Raw genomic sequence first — 15968 nt, 5'->3', positions numbered from 1 at the left:
GGAGAAGGATGCTTTACAGAAAAGACATTTACCAAGCTCTTGAGGGACTATTGTGTGCTGATCAATGACAGATGGTGTTCAGCTTTCACAATGTAGGAGTGCTAAAGGATGTGGGGTCACAGAAAAGCCGTGGAAAATCCTAGAGTAAAATATGGTGCAAGTTGTTGTCAGTCTGGCACAAGAAGAGGAGGTACCGAGAAAATTGTACCAAACACCAAGAGAGGAAAGGAAACTGAAATGAAAAATGATAGTACTTCAATTTCTGAGAAACAGGCCTGCCCCTAATTTAGCTATGAGATGTTGGGTAAGTTACCAATGTCTCTGGGCCTTGCTCTACTAGTACAACAGAGGAGAGAGAAATTCTACATGATTTTCAACTCCCCTCCTGCTCTGTAACTCTGGTTCGCTATGTGCTAAATGCACCTTGAAATAAACACTTCCTTTGTGTGTGTGTGTTGGGCGGTGGAATCCTCATTTTACAGAAGAGGAAACTAAGGTTCAGAGGGCTTAGGAACCCAGGCCAAGCTTACACAGCTATTAGGAGGCAGAGCTAGAACTTGAGCCCAGACAACCTGACACCATAGATAATGCTTTTAAGCTTTATGTTGCCTTTATATGTCTAAGACTTTTATGGGTAAAGAAGGAAGGAATATTTTGTAACTTTCTTAGAAAATCAATTGTCAGGGGATCTCTTAAAAAATTTGTTACATACCTTCTTTTAGAATTCTTGACATTGGGCCGGGTGCGGTGGCTCACACCTGTAATCCTAGCACTTTGGAGGCCAAGGCAGGTGGATCACTTGAGGTTGGGAGTCCGAGACCAGCCTGGCCAACATGGTGAAACCCTGTCTCTACAAAAAATACAAAAATTAGTTGGGCGTGGTGGCGAGCACCTGCAATCCCAGCTACTCGGGAGGCTGAGGCAGGAGAACTGCTTGAACCAAGGAGGCAGAGGTAGTAGTGAGTTGAGATCACACCACTGCACTCCCAGCCTGGGTGACAGAGTGAGACTCGGTCTCAAAAAAAAAAAAAAAAAAAAAGAATTCTTGACATATTGGAGAGTGGAGTTTGATTTGAATAAAGGAAGATGTTGTAACTGACATCATAATTTAAGGTCCAAGAATTTAAGACATGAGATGAGAAGCACATACTTTTCTCCTGCCTTACTCAGCTCAATTAGTTGCAGGTGCTGATACATTTACTTTTCAGGTTTTTGTCTGGCCAGTTGAGCCCACTATGTTCAGGCCGGGCTGCCGAAAAGTAGCTGCACAAGTGATGGCTAGTGACAACTAGAATTCATGTTCCTGTCTCCTAAACTTGAGATCCCTGGAGTCTAGGGAAACACTGGGCTGCAAATGGCAGCTTCTCCACATCCTCATCCAACAGTCTCCCATGCCCATATGATGAGGTTCTGGCAGAGTTTCCTGGTTTGACAGACATTCCTCCTGAAACTGAATTCTTTATTAAACACCATCCTGCCTGGCTGGGGCTATGATACCTCTCAGCCCTCGGAGGCAGTGTGTTAAAGGGCAGTTGGGGAGTGCCAACTTCATCATTTTTGCATATCTGTATACCACTTGTATATACTGTTATTTACTTATATTTGTCTTTAAACGGACTCATTTTTGAAATTAAATACCTTAATTTTTTAAAGAAAATGTCAAGTTTTATAGTTAGTAAGTTTTGTATCTAGGTCTGTGATTCATGTTAATTTTCTAAATGGTGAGAAGTAAGGATTCAATTTTGTTTTTGCATACTGATATCCAATTATTCCTACACTATTTATCGAAAAGACTATCTTTTTTTCACTGAATTGTCTTTGCACCTTCTTCCCTCTCTTTGGGAGTTAAATTGGAATTTTTGTTCTTCTTAATTGTTAGCTAGGGAGCCAAAATATGAGCTGCCATCCACCTGTCTTCAACCAGGACTCCTTCCAGGAGTACCTCCTGCTGCCCACCCATTAGTTTGAAATCTAAGTTTGCTAATACCTTTGAACATTGTAATTTAGTCTCTTATTGGCTTCTCTTTGGCCACTCTGCTTACTAATGAAAATCCTCCCTTTTCTTGAGAGTTTATAAGTACTCTGGCACTATCTCTGCCAATTCCTCACATTCTCTCCTTTTCTACCAACCTGCCTGTGATGCCCCAAAAGTTAAAACTTACAAAATAAGTTTGAAATTTTATAAGGGGTGGAATAGGGTAGCAAAAGGTTTGAATTTTTGTGGAGGAGAAAGCAACGTCATTAATTATTGGCATGTCACAAATGAGATTCACTATTTAAGGGCTCCTGTGGCCAATATGTTATTTCCGCCATAAGATTCCTGTTTTGGAGTAGCCATGTATATACTGTCACACATATATGTACATATACAGACATAAACACACAAACATACACAGATACCTGGAAATATTTTGTGCTTAACGATGACTTTCCTTCTAGTTAATTTACAGATGTATTTTGTAGACCTGCTATAGGGGGCAAAATTTTAAGTTATAGGATCTTAGAGACACTAAGGGATCATCTGGGTTGGATAGGTTGTCAACTCTGATAAATTGGTGGGGATGGCTTGGAGCATTGTATTGAAAAGGATTGCTAGGCTGAGTTTAGCTCAGCAGGGAAGACAGCTGTCATTGATTAGTCATAGACTCCCATTGCTGGGGGTGGTGGCATGTATATGGTGTATGACTAACTCTAAGACTAGGCCACTCTTTTCCAATGCCATAATCTCTTCTACACTTTTCTTGACAGCTGAATTCTACTCATTGTAGGAATTCTTTCAGTAATTGTGAGCTTACTATTTTTCAGGAATGCTCATTGCTACGTTGAACAGCTCTTCTACATGTTCGAGTCTAAAATCTATCTCACAGCAACGTCTGATCATGTCTCCTAATTCTACCATTTAGAGCCATACAAACCCATTTTATACCTATTCTACATCATAGCTCTTCAAATATCAGAAGACAGCCATTTTGTAACCTCTTCCAGATAAAAACCACCATTTCTTTCAATTATTTCTCAGATATTGTGGTTCCTGGGTCTTACATCATCCTGGATGTTATTTAATTTTTCCTTGCTCCCTTTCAGGTGTGCTACCCAAAAGGGGGCAGAGAATTTCAGATAGGATCTGACCAAGTAAAATTAATTGGGACTCTTTACTATTGGCTTCCATGTACTAATATTAATAAGCTTCAGTCTGCACCTGACACATGTTACTTTGTTATTTCATATTGAGCTTTTGATAAATTAAAAAATTCTTTCTATATGAACTATTTGATTCAGCTCTTCTCTTTCCTGAGTTTATGTTTGTATTTGTACCTTTTGAACTGTATCTTAATAATGATTGCCCTTTCTTGAGTACCTATGAGTACCTATGTATTTTCTTTAATATCTATGAAGTAAATATTCTATTCTCATTTTGCAGTTGTGACAACTGAGATTCAGAGATGTCCAATCTACTCACATAAATAGTAAGTTGCAGAGCCTGGAATCAAACCCAGTTCCTTCTGGCTCTAAAGTCTATTCTCTTTTGGCTACTGATATGGTTTAGGATCTGTGTCTCCACCCAAATCTCATGTTGAATTGTAATCCCTAATGTTGGACGTGGAGCCTCATGGGAGGTAGTTGGATCATGGAGGTGGATTTCTCATGAATGATTTAGCACCATCCCCTTCGTGCTATTCTCCTGATAGAGTTCTCATGAGGTCTGGGTGTTTAAAAGTGTGTAGCACCTCCCTCTCGCCTTCCTCTTGCTCTGGTTATGTAAGATGTTGGCTCCCCCTTTGCCTTCCACTATGATTGTAAACTTTCCAAGGCCTCCTCAGGAGCAGATGCCACTATGGACAGCTTGCGGAACCATGAGCCAATTAAACCTCTTTTCTTATAAATTACCCAGTCTCAGGTATTTCTTTACAGCAATGCAAGAATGGACTAATATAGCAACCAGATACTCAATTTAGCAATTTTGAATACTGAGTCCATTATAGAAAAAAAGAAAATGTTGGGGGACATAGGTCATCCTTTTGTCAATATGTTCGTTGTTTTTGGGATTGTGATGAAGTCAAGCATTTTGTTTTTTAAAAATAAATAAAAAGGAAATACAGTTTGGCTTGACTAGTTCTGGTGAACTCTTACTGGTTCTTAGGAGTCACCGTTCTAAAGTGCTCACTAGCTGCTTGCTTAACTATTCAATCTAGAACTTTGCTGGGGATTGATGGCAAATGTGTCTGTCTATAATTGCTAGAATCCAAGTTTATGGGGACACTTGTTTATGTCCTTTGTCTGATCCTCGTCCTATTTCCCATAAGATCCCGTGGGCTGCTCGCAGTGGTTCTACCCTCATATCTGCATGTTTGTTCAGTTCTCCATTATGGAAGTGGGGTGGGGGAGGGGTTTGCCTTCATTTAAGGTAGCTAAATGCTTTCACAATATATTCCTGTTTATTCTTTGGTTTCCTCCCAATGTTATTTCTTCCATTTCCAATTTGTAGGTAAAAAGCATTAAGCCTCTCTCTTAATGGAGGGATTAATGGAATAGAGGCACTCAATAAAGCTCCAGTAATTTCTGTTAAGTGGATTCTAAAGTAAACACTTTTATGGCCCCAACAACAACAAAAGACAGTGAATCCACTTACTCAAAAGCCCACCTAGTATTATATATAAGTCAGTGAAATGCATTTGGGAACTATCTACTCTTTCAGATGATCTGTGCTGGGAAATCTCTCCATTAATAAAAATAATAGCCAAACTTGAGTGCTAATAAATAGGGTTAATACTTAGTGTCTCAACTAGACCTAAGAGTATATCCATTTTAAAAGTTTTTTTTTTTTTAAGTTTCTAGCCCATGACAGACTGACGTATCTAAAAATCATAGATTAGGTAAAGAATGTGTGCAAATTAAAATCCATGCACAGAAACCTACGTGAGAAGAAGGAGCGTTGTCATCGCAGACGTTTAACCGGGTAAGAGTTATGAAGTAAGCACTTAAAACCCAGCTAAAAGCCTACTCTCGGTTGTTTTCATGCTCCCCAGTGCTAGAAAGAGAGCCTGTCTGCGAAACACCAGTAATTGCACGTTGTCTGTGTGAAAGGACATTGAAAGACTCGATAAATTACAAGGAGGGAGGGAGCTAGCTCTCATTGCAAACTTGACCTAACCTAGATTAGCAACTCGGGATTTGACTTTCCATGTGACCCTTCCTCATTGTAGTCTTCAAAAGCAAGCCCGTACAAAGCCCGGCTCCTTCCTTCCTTCTAACTCCCTATCAGGAAGCTCCCTCGCCCCTCAAATCCCTTCAGGGGCTTTGAAATCCTGGGCTCCCGAGCCCAAGCTGGGCATGAATATTCATCGGGGGCGTGGCCCCGCCAGCGCGCAGGGCTCCAAGCAGCTGCGACTAGCGGAAAGCGCGCGCCAGCTGCACGCAGGGAAACAGTTCTCATTTTGTGTGCTCGGCTGACTGCACGTCCAGCCTCGGGCCAGCTCGAGACGGCCACATTGTGAGTCTGTGGGAGGGGCTCTACCGAGACGAATGGACTTTTCTGAGGCAGGGCCCAGGAGCTGTAATTCGAGGGGCCTCAGATCTCCCTGCCACCCACCTGCCAGGGCAAGTGAAATTCCACTGAGAAAAAATCAGTCGTATCTATTCTCTTCCAGGAGTTTGTCTCCCTTTTAAGAAACAAATGTCCCTTGTGTGAATGATTGGAGGCTTTTTATCCTCTGGTGGCGCCTCCTTCTTTGCAATTATCTACAATGGAGACTGTTTCTTCTCCCTTCTTAGTGATTACAACTGCTACTTGCATTCTTTTTTTACTTTCAAGATCATGAAGGCATGTTGTCTCTATCTTTCCTCTCCTTCATCCTTTACTTAGTAGTACCGATAGCACTTTTAACTTATGTCTAGTTAAAAGCCAGACATCCTGGATTCAGATTCTAGCTTGACCACTTATAAGCGCCATGAATGTGGCAAGTTAGCCTTTTTTGCATCTGTTTCTTTATCTGCATAAAGCAATAACAATACCACCTACCTCATGGTTTTTTTCCTGAGAATAAATAATTATATACAGTCATGTGACAGTCATGCATTGCTTAAGATCAGAGAAATGTGTCACTGGGCGATCATGAGTTTGTGTGAACATCATAGTGTGTACTTACACAGACTCAGATGGTGTAGCCTTCTACACACCTAGGATATATGGTATAGCCTATTCCTGCTAGGCTACAAACTCGTGCAGCATGTTATGGTACTGAATACTGCAGGCAATTGTAGCACACTGGTAAGTATTTATGTATCTAAACACATCTAAACATAGAAAAAGTACACAGTAAAAATACAGTATTATACTCTTATGGGACCACAATAGTATATTGACTGAAATATTGTTATACAGCACATGACCTTATAAAACATGTTTGAATAGCGCCTGGCATATAGTAACCATTTAGTACATACTAGTTATTAATGTTATTATTTTGATTGGATAGGCCTGGTTGAAGATGGCTGAGCGTAAAACAGAATGCAAGTCAGCTGGAGCACGTACTACTGGAGGCAGAGCCCCATAAGAAGGGGCCAAGAACCCGCACCCACCAAAATCAAGAAGAAAGGCTGAACCCGGAGAGAAAAGGGAGGTGAGCCTGCGGAGGGAGAAGGGATGCAGCGGAGGGAATTGGGATGCAGCGGAGGGAATTAGGATGCAGCGGAGGGAATTGGGATGCAGCGGAGGGAATTGGGATGCAGCGGAGGGAATTGGGATGCAGCGGAGGGAATTGGGATGCAGCTGAGAGGGGAGTGCCAGTGGGGAGGTTTTGGGAGCCAAGCCATTACAGGAAGGATCACACAATGTCCAGAGGTAATGAACACAGAACTTTTTAGTTTGTTTTTAGGTCAGAGTCTCATATCCTGGTCTGCACTCGATGGATTCTTAAAGCAATTGGAACCTCAGGCTGGTCCTGGAGCAAGAGCTGGTCCTTTACTTGGGGCTCTCAGGTTGAGAAGTTTGAGCTCTAGGATTCTCCACTGACCACCTCTCCCTGTCTTTGCTCACTTCCCATCTTTAAACTCCCATTGAACTGGCATGCTATTCTTAGCATGGCACTCAGGCTCTTGACTCCACCCAGTCCTTCTAGTTATATTGGCCATGGTACCTACGTTCTTGTGTCTCCTAGCACTGTCTACCTACCCTCTCTCCACAACACATATTACACCCCCAACCCAACCCATAATTCCCATTGGTTTCCAGGTATGCCAGTCTTCTTAACGGTTTCCTAAACATGTCATAGTAGGGAAAATGCTACATGTTCACTACCTCATTTCACCTTCCTAGGCAGATGAGAAGACATCTCCCAGTTTTTTTTTGCAGCTAGGTTGGGACACTGACCAAATTTTTGACAACAAAAAAGTGAGTGGAGGGATATGGCATTCTGGTTCAGGAAGACTAAGAGGGGGTCTGAGTTCTTCATGCTTATTCTCTTTTGTCCATATGCTAGGATGTGCGAAACTCTAACTCAGTGGGTTGTAAAATGGAAGCAGGCTGGGTCCTGAATTTCTGTTGCAGGAAAGCTGACCAATTGGCATAAGACATATATATATTTTTTTTTAAATGAGAAAAAGCCACTGAGATTATGGGGTTTTATTTGTTACCTCAGCCTGTCCTATTCTATCCTAACAGCACACATACCATGCTTTTTCTTATTTTAGCATCTCTATAGTTACATTATGTCACTTGGAATGCCTCCCTGCATTCCTACCCTGCAGCAAATTGCTACTATCCTTGGATTCTCCTCTGTGATCTTATAGCACCATGCTCAGGTTTCTGGTCTGAGTGATTAGATGAATCTTGGCACCAGTAAGGAAAATGAAAGGGAGGAAGAGGTGTACATTTGGCAGAGAGAAAGAACTCTGTATGTGCACTATGTGTTTGAGAATGGGACATCCAGGGATATGTGGATCTGAAGCTCAAGAGAGAGGTCTGAGCTAGAGATAGGTAGAGGGTTGAGAGTCATGAGCATAGGGGAAGAAGTGGGCAAGATTACCCAGCGAAAGTATGTAAATTAAGATAAGAGAGTGGAAGATGGAAAGGTGAATCTTAGTGGAACACCATCCTTTAAAGGAAGGCAGAAGAAGCAGAGCCCTTATAAATTTCACAGTGTCCCCCTAAGGACATTCAGAATTGAGCGTGAAACCTGGGAAAGCAGAACTAGTTTATTGATCAACATTTACAAATGTGAAACTTAATTTTGAGGAAAACAGGGTATACTGCAATTGAAGCTGTTGAGTAGACCCAAAAATGCCTTTGAAGGTGGAATTGCTCACCTTTGTTACTGAGAAAACTCCCGGGCAAAAGTTTAGTTTTGATCATGTTAAAGGTAAATTAAAAGCTGACCTTGGCTTTTATATTCCTGGCTTTCCTCAACCTGAAGTCTTCTGACTTCTCTGAACCTAAAGGAATGAGAAAGTTGCAAGGATTTGTAACTGGCTATTGGAATTAATTGTGCTCACTAGCCTATATTTTGTTTTGCTTTTTTCTCCATGTGTTTGCTTTTTGGATGTAATTCTTAAATTGTCTAAATGGTCACCTTTTGTTGTTGTTATTCTTTAAATGGTACCTGGACAGCTATGATGGGTCAAGAGAGAGAATTGCTTTATACTACAAGGCTATCAGAAGATCACTAAGGTTGTAGTGAGCCGATATCGCTCCACTGCACTCCAGCCTGGGCGACAGTGAGACTGTTGTGAGGAAGGGAATGTAATAATCCAAGAGAGAGATGACAATGAATTGGAACACAGTGGCAGCAGTGGAGGTAGTGAGAAGTGGTTGGATGCAGGATATATTTTGAAGAGGAAGCCAACAAGATTCGGATGTGAGAAAAGAAAAAAAAGTAAGAGGAGTCCAGAAGGACTCTAAAGGTTTTGAATAGAGTCACCATCGACTGAGAGAGTGCAGACTGGGAGTGGAGCTGGCTTCAAAGGGAAGAACAGAAGTCCAAGTTTGGACTTGTTAAGTTTGATACATGAAGCAGGCAGCTGGATAAAGGTCTGGAGTTCAAACGGGCGTGGTGGCTCACGCTTGTAATCCTAGCACTTTGGGAGGCCGAGGCAGGCAGATCACTTGAGGCCAGGAGTTCGAGACCAGCTGGCTAACATGGCGAAACCCCGTCTCTACTAAAAATACAAAAATTAGCTGGGCGTGGTGGCAGGTGCCTGTAATTCCAGCTACTTGGGAGGCTGAGGCAGGAGAATCACTTGAACATTGGAGGCAGAGGTTGCAGTGAGCCGAGATCGTGCCACTGCACTCCAGCCTGGGTGACAGTGTGGGACTCCATCTCAAAAAAAAAAAAAAAAAAAAAAGAAGTCTGGAGTTCAGGAGAGAAGTCTGAGCTGGAGGTGCACATTTGGCAGCATCTGGTGATATTTAATGCTATGAAACCAGGTGAGATCACCAAGAGGGTGAATAAGGAAGAAAAGGTGCCCGAGGGCTGAGCCCTGGGGCCCTCCAAGATTATGAGGTCAGAGAGAAAAGGCTGGACCAGGGAAGCAGTCTAAGAAGGAATGCCTAGTGAGTAGGAGGAAAATGAAGAAAGGGTTTGTGCTGGAAGCCAAGTAAAGAAACAAATTCAGAGGAAAGGGAGTCATCACTGTGTCGGATGCTACTGACACACACCTCAGATGTGACCTGAGAACTGAGAAATGGACTTAGAAAAGTGTAGGTCAAGCCGGGCAAGGTGGCTCACACCTGGAATCCCAGCCCTTTGGGAGGCCAAGGTGGGCAGAGTGCTTGAGGCCAGGAGTTCAAGACCAGCCTGGCCAACATGGCAAAACCCCATCTCTACAAAAGCATACAAAAATTAGCTGGACGTCTTGGCGTGACAAAAATTAGCTGGACTTCTTGGTGTGCGCCTGTAATCTCAGCTTCTTGGGAGGCTGAGGCAAGAGAATCGCTTGAACCTGGGAAGTGGAGGTGGAAATGAGCTGAGATTGTACCACTGCACTCCAGCCTGGGCGACAGATTGAGACTCCATCTCAATAATAATAATAATAACAATAACAATAACTGAGGTTCTTATAACACTAATATTATTCAACATCTACAGTCTCAGGGATTCTAGGTCCAGATCGTTGGACTGTCTCTCATTCAGAAGTATAACTCCTTTGAAATAAGTTCCTTGTGAAAAAGGGATGGTTTCTCTTTGATATGGAGATACGGATGTTGTCAACTATTACAGTCTCATATAAAATTCCAATGCACTGTGCTGGTTTAATGTAGTTTTTAGTTGGAAAGTGAGAATCCCCAAATGCATTTTTGGTAGCCAGCTCTGTTGCAAATGATGCCACTGGATGTAGCATTAAGTAACTTAACTCTTAAACTTTGGGCATATTCAAGTGCATAGTACATCTGCCCTTAATCCTGGGAGTCTGTCGTAAAATGCAGTCACAGGGTATATGATATACCACTCTCCAGTATGTGGTGTATTTGCTGAATACTATGTATCAGAAGCTCAGAGAGAGAGAGAAAGAGAGAGAGAGCAGACAAGTTAGAAAGCCCAGCCTCCTCTGTGTCAAGGGCACTGCTCCAGAGTGAAATCTGCTTGTGAGCTACCAAACAGCATTTTTCTCATACTGAAAAAAACTATCCTTGTAATCTGCAGTTTGAATGACCTGTTCCTGTGTTTATTCATTACTTTAGATCATCAAGTCAGTGGAAACTTTACACGACCTCTGACTGATGCTCTGCTGTTCCTAGTGGAATCATTGTCATAACTAGCATTTTGTTTGTGGCTTTGTACCTGAGTGCCCATTTTGGGCCACTCATGATGTTAGGGGCTTATATCACATCTTTACTTTGCACATCAACTCTATGAGACAATCATTATCATTTTCATTTTAGAGGCGAGGAAACTGAGTCTTGAAGAGGTTAAGTTGCTTCAGGTCATGGCTGGTGAGTAATAGAGCTAGATTCAAAGCCAGGACTGCCTGCTTCCAGAGCTCATGCCCTTCCTTGTGCCATCTTAGAGTTCTTCCTATACAACTTCTCACTTGAACTTGGAGTCTCCTATTTCTTGAGCCACCCTGTGAGAGAGTTTGATGAGTTCATTTTAAATGTTCTCATTTGTGATTCGAGAGAACTGAAAATTCTCTGAATTTAGACTTCAAATTCCATTTATCTTAGCATTCCTGCCTCCTCAGCTCCTGGCCTCGTCGTTGGTGGGCCAGTTCATTGGTGGCTGGTGGATGCTTGTGCCTCGACTCCTGTCTTGGCTGTGCTTCTAACACAGAGGGTAACCTGAGGAGGTCACTCAACCAGTTCATGTCTCTCATTCTCCAAATATAGTATTAAGAGGGCTTGCCTGGACTAGCCAATTAGGCACTGTACTGCATGTTGGAACTATGAAGCCTATTAATTCAGTCAATTAACATTTACTGAGTGCCTGCAGTGTGCAGAACCCTGGGGCAAGTGGAGGCATGGTATTCCTGACCTGTGGATGTACTATTCTATATATTTCGTTTATTTTTGCACCTCTGTGTGACTCCACCTAACCCCTAAGAATACTCTTATCCCCACCAACATGTTTCTTTTCTTTTCTTTTCTTTTCTTTTTGAGACAGAGTTTCACCTTGTTGCCCAGGCTGGATTGTAATGGCGCGATCTCGGCTCACTGCAACCTCCACCTCCCCGGTTCAAGTGATTCTCCTGCCTCAGCCTCCCAAGTAGCTGGGATTACAGGCATGCAACACCACGCCTGGCTAATTTTGTATTTTTAGTAGAGACAGGGTTTCTTCATGTTGGTCAGGCTGGTCTCGAACTCCCGACCTCAGGTGATCCGCCTGCCTCAGCCTCCCAAAGTGCTGGGATTCCAGGGGTGAACCACAGTGTCCAGCCACATGTTTCTTTAATTTCTCTGTGTGCCAGGATTCACTCCTGAGTACTTTATTATCCTGGCCCACTCTGCTTTGCTTGCAGTGAAACAGCATGGTTTCCTCTTGGCCTTCAGGAAATCCTGTTATAATTCAACCAGTTTTGAAAATGACCTCTTTCTGCTCTACTGAGCTGGTAATGTTTCACTGGGTTAGAGTAGGCCAAGGTCATGTACAGTTCTATACGATTAGCTTAGAGGAGCATACTTTTAAATTTTGATTTCAAACATGTAACCTGACTTAACAGTGGGTCTTCCCACAGTGGGACCATGATAGTGGCAATAGAACTTTCACATGTTTGGGGCTCTCAGCCAATGCATCCATGAGCCTGAGATAGAGCATTCCTGTGATTCCCAGGTCTGCTCTTCCTTGGTCCTCTGTGCCAACCCATGAAAAAACTGCATGCTATGACCAAATTCAGGATCAAGTTTATCCTGTCTAGAGCCAGCTCTCCGAAGGTGAAATTTTACCTTATTCCTTTGAATCTGTTTTCTTGTATTTTTATTTTGGGATCTTTTAGTAACAAGGCAGCTTCCCGAGATCCTGTTGTGAGCAGTTCTGGAGTCGATGGGTATTTTTACATAGGTGTACATTTGCTTCTATTTGTGTGTGTGTTTGTGACCTACCAGAGGAAAGAGCCTCCATTTGCCTGGAAGCCTGGGATGATTTAATCTCTACTATTTGGGTTGCATTAATTAAGTGGAGTGGATGTTTCAAATACTTAGCTATCTTAGAGATACAAAGGGAAGGTCTTTGAAGAATCTGTACCATAGTGAAAGATACATAAATAGTGTGTGCTGAGAAGAACGAACAGCCCTGGGGGCCAGGAGCAAAACTACTGAAAAGAATTGGTGAAGGATTCATCAGCTTTCTAGGAAAAGGGCAGCATGGGTCTTTATGCTTCACTTTGTCAAGTTTGAGTCATGCCCATTTCATGAAGTATTTGGCCTGTGCTAAGTGTGGTTCAAAATGTGATATCCTTGTTTGATATCACAAGGTGACATGAAGCGGTGGATTAAAGGGAAGAAAACTACCATTTTAGAAAAACAACAGCAATTGAACACCTGAACGTACAAAAAAAAATGAGATTACTATTCATCTCTGGAAACCAAGTTTCATCAGAAATAAGAAAACCGAATACAATTTGAGACAAGTTCTTGGCTGTTGGGCTACTTTCAAGATTCCTTGACTATCAGAGCTCTATAGGGGATCCAAATGTAGCCTTAAGGGTTTTGTCTTGTCTGTTAAATTAATTCACCTGACGGCCGGGCCAGTGGCTCAGGCCTATAATCCCAGCACTTTGGGAGGCCAAGGCGGGCGGATCACCTGAGTCAGGAGTTTGAGACCAGCCTGGCCAACATGGTGAGACCCTGTCTCTACTAAAAATACAAAATTAGCTGGGCGTGGTGGCACGCTTGTAATCCCAGCTACTCGGGAGGCTGGGGCAGGAGAATTGTTTGAATCCGGGAGGTGGAGGTTGCAGTGAGCCGAGATCATGCCTCTACACTCTAGCCTGGGCGACAGAGCAAGACCCTGTCTAAAAAAAAAAGCATGGTGGCTCATGCCTGTAATCCCAGCACTTTGGGAGGCCAAGGCAGGTGGATCACTGGAGGTCAGGAGTTCTAGACCAACCTGGCCAACATGGTGAGACCCCATCTCCACTAAAAATACAGAAGTTAGCCAGGCATGGTGGTGGGTGCCTGTAATCCCAGCTACTTGGGAGGCTGAGGCAGAAGAATCACTTGAATCCGGGAGGTGGAGGTGGCAGTGAGCCGAGATTGTGGCACTGCACTCCAGCCTGGGTGACAGAGCAAGACTCTGTCTCAAAAAAAAAAAAAAAAAAATTAATTTACCTGACAACATGTAGGTATGAAAGATCAAAGCCAGTTGGGAGGGCTGTACAGGCCGGGGACCTATTCATGTTTTCTGAGAGTGGGATCACTTTTTTTTTTTTGAGACAGATTCTTGTTCTGTCACCCAGGCTGGAGTGCAATGGCATGATCTTGGCTCACTGCAACCTCTGCCTCCTGGGTTCAAGCGATTCTCCTGCCTCAGCCTCCCAAGTAGCTGGGACTATAGGCACATGCCACCACGCCCAGCTAATTTTTTGTATTTTTAGTAGAGACAGGGTTTCACTGTGTTAGCCGGGATGGTCTCGATCTTCTGACCTCGTGATCCGCCCGCCTCAGCCTCCCAAAGTGCTGAGATTACAGGCGTGAGCCACCGTGCCCAGCCTGGGATCACTTTTTAAAAACAGGTTTTCATGGTGATGACTAACATGACAGAAAGTACGCTATCACAAACAATAATCCTAAACCAAGTTGTTGGATGAGGTTCATTAGCTTTACTTTTTTGACTGTGATTATCTGAGATGCAGTTGACTTTAAGAATGGTCACTACTGAAATTCATCCTGCACAGCAAGATTTTCTTTAGGTTTCCTTTAGAAACATCATGGCTCCCTACCTTTTATTTCTAGCATTAACTTTGGAGGCGCTTTTACTCCTCTAGGAGTGCAGCCAAGCTGACCTTCTCAACCCTGAATCCTGTTATTTATGGAATCAGTGATTCTATTCATTATTAATTCACAGTAGGTCTGGCTTCACACTAATTTTAGAAGCTCTTTCCTCTTGTTACCAGGCAAAACAACAAATGGCCTGGTTTGCCTTTTAGGAGGTAAGAAACCAAAAGTACTCAGATATGACCTTTTAAGATTTGTGCTAATCTCGAAGGCTTGAGATCTTTCTTGGAAACATAGTGAAGAGGTCCATGATTGTTTTCTAAGATTATCACTCAATTGAACATATATTAAAACTCCCTGGAATCAGAAAAAAATACCATGACAAGTATCTTCAATATTGAGTCAAGAATGCTTTTTAGGGCCAAGGTGCTGCCATTTCCAGATGGCACCTTCAGAATTTCTTTCAATTTAGCATTACTAACATTTTGCTGCTTTGATTGAAGCAATGGTAAAGCAACTTGAAGAAATGGTAAAGCAATTCAATGTAAATAAATACAAATGCTGTTAAATGTTCATTTTTTGAAGTTGCTAGCTTTGTGCTCTTTGATTTAAAGGAAGGTTATGATCTCAAACCTGGATGAAATATCCTGTGTGAAGCCAGTTTTTCCCATATACAATTACAAATATTAGGCCCTATAATTTTTTTTTTCTCGAGTTGGAGTCTTGCTCTGTCACCCAGGCTTGAATGCAGTGGTGCGATCTCGGCTCACTGCAACCTCCGCCTCGTGAGTTCAAGCAAGTCTCCTGCCTCAACCTCCCGAGTAGCTGGGATTACAGGCGCCCACCACCAAACCCAGCTAATTTTTGTATTTTTAGTAGAGACAGAGTTTCACCATGTTGGCCAGGCTGGTCTTAAATTCCTGATCTCCTGATCTGCCCACCTCAGCCTCCTAAAGTGTTGGGATTACAGGCATGAGCCACTGCGCCCAGCCTGGTCCCTGTAATTTAACCCCTTTACTGTATTAAAGCAAATAATTAAGGATGTATGCAAAGATTTAGTTACAAGTTGATACTGGCAAAAATGGGAAGTAAACTAAATGTTCAACTTTAGGAGAATAGTTAAACAAATAATGGCACATGCATACAATAAAATTCTTCTAGCTACTTGAAAAGATGTTGTAGAGGAATATTCAATGACATGATAAGATGACAAGATGTACCGACTAAAAGATGCAGTTTACAAAATAATATAGATAGCATTAGTTTTTAACCCTTTTTGGGTCACATACCTCTTCGAGAATCTGAATAAAAATGCGCATTTACCTTGGGCTTCCTAGCTCCCCATCTTCTCCTTCCTTTGGTTATTGTTTCAGCTTTAGATAGGAGCACATTACTACTATTTTACCTGTTGACCTTTCCCAAGCTTTGTTCTTGGCAGTTTACCTATAAAACTTGAGTTTCTCCCTCGTCTGCAATTGAGGTTAGATAAATCATGAAATACTGAACTTGAAACATTCCCCTAAATTTTATGTAAACAAAAAGGCTTCATGCATAACTTGTGTAAGATTACATCTACTATTCGTTCAGATACTTCTAATGTACTTAA

At 42.4% G+C, this 15968-nt stretch overlaps 1 long non-coding RNA gene across 50 annotated transcripts in view; it reads left to right on the top strand.

Annotated features, from left to right (window-relative positions):
- Window positions 1–15968, top strand: part of LOC100609893 (uncharacterized) — a 111204-nt gene that overhangs the window by 79736 nt on the left and 15500 nt on the right. For 29 of the 50 annotated variants that reach the window (XR_010149462.1, XR_010149468.1, XR_010149450.1 and 26 more), the window contains 3 exons: window positions 3422–3467; window positions 4830–4957; window positions 6477–6620. This is a non-coding gene — a long non-coding RNA (uncharacterized LOC100609893). The remainder of the gene's footprint in view (window positions 1–3421; window positions 3468–4829; window positions 4958–6476; window positions 6621–15968) is intronic. The other 21 variants (XR_008546416.2, XR_010149463.1, XR_001715828.4 and 18 more) reach the window with 1 other exon arrangement.

The sequence above is a fragment of the Pan troglodytes genome, chromosome 12 (genome assembly GCF_028858775.2).
Source record: "Pan troglodytes isolate AG18354 chromosome 12, NHGRI_mPanTro3-v2.0_pri, whole genome shotgun sequence".
Taxonomy (NCBI): domain Eukaryota; kingdom Metazoa; phylum Chordata; class Mammalia; order Primates; family Hominidae; genus Pan; species Pan troglodytes.
Note: the sequence above shows the minus strand (reverse complement) of the source record. Positions and strands in the feature narration are given on the sequence as shown.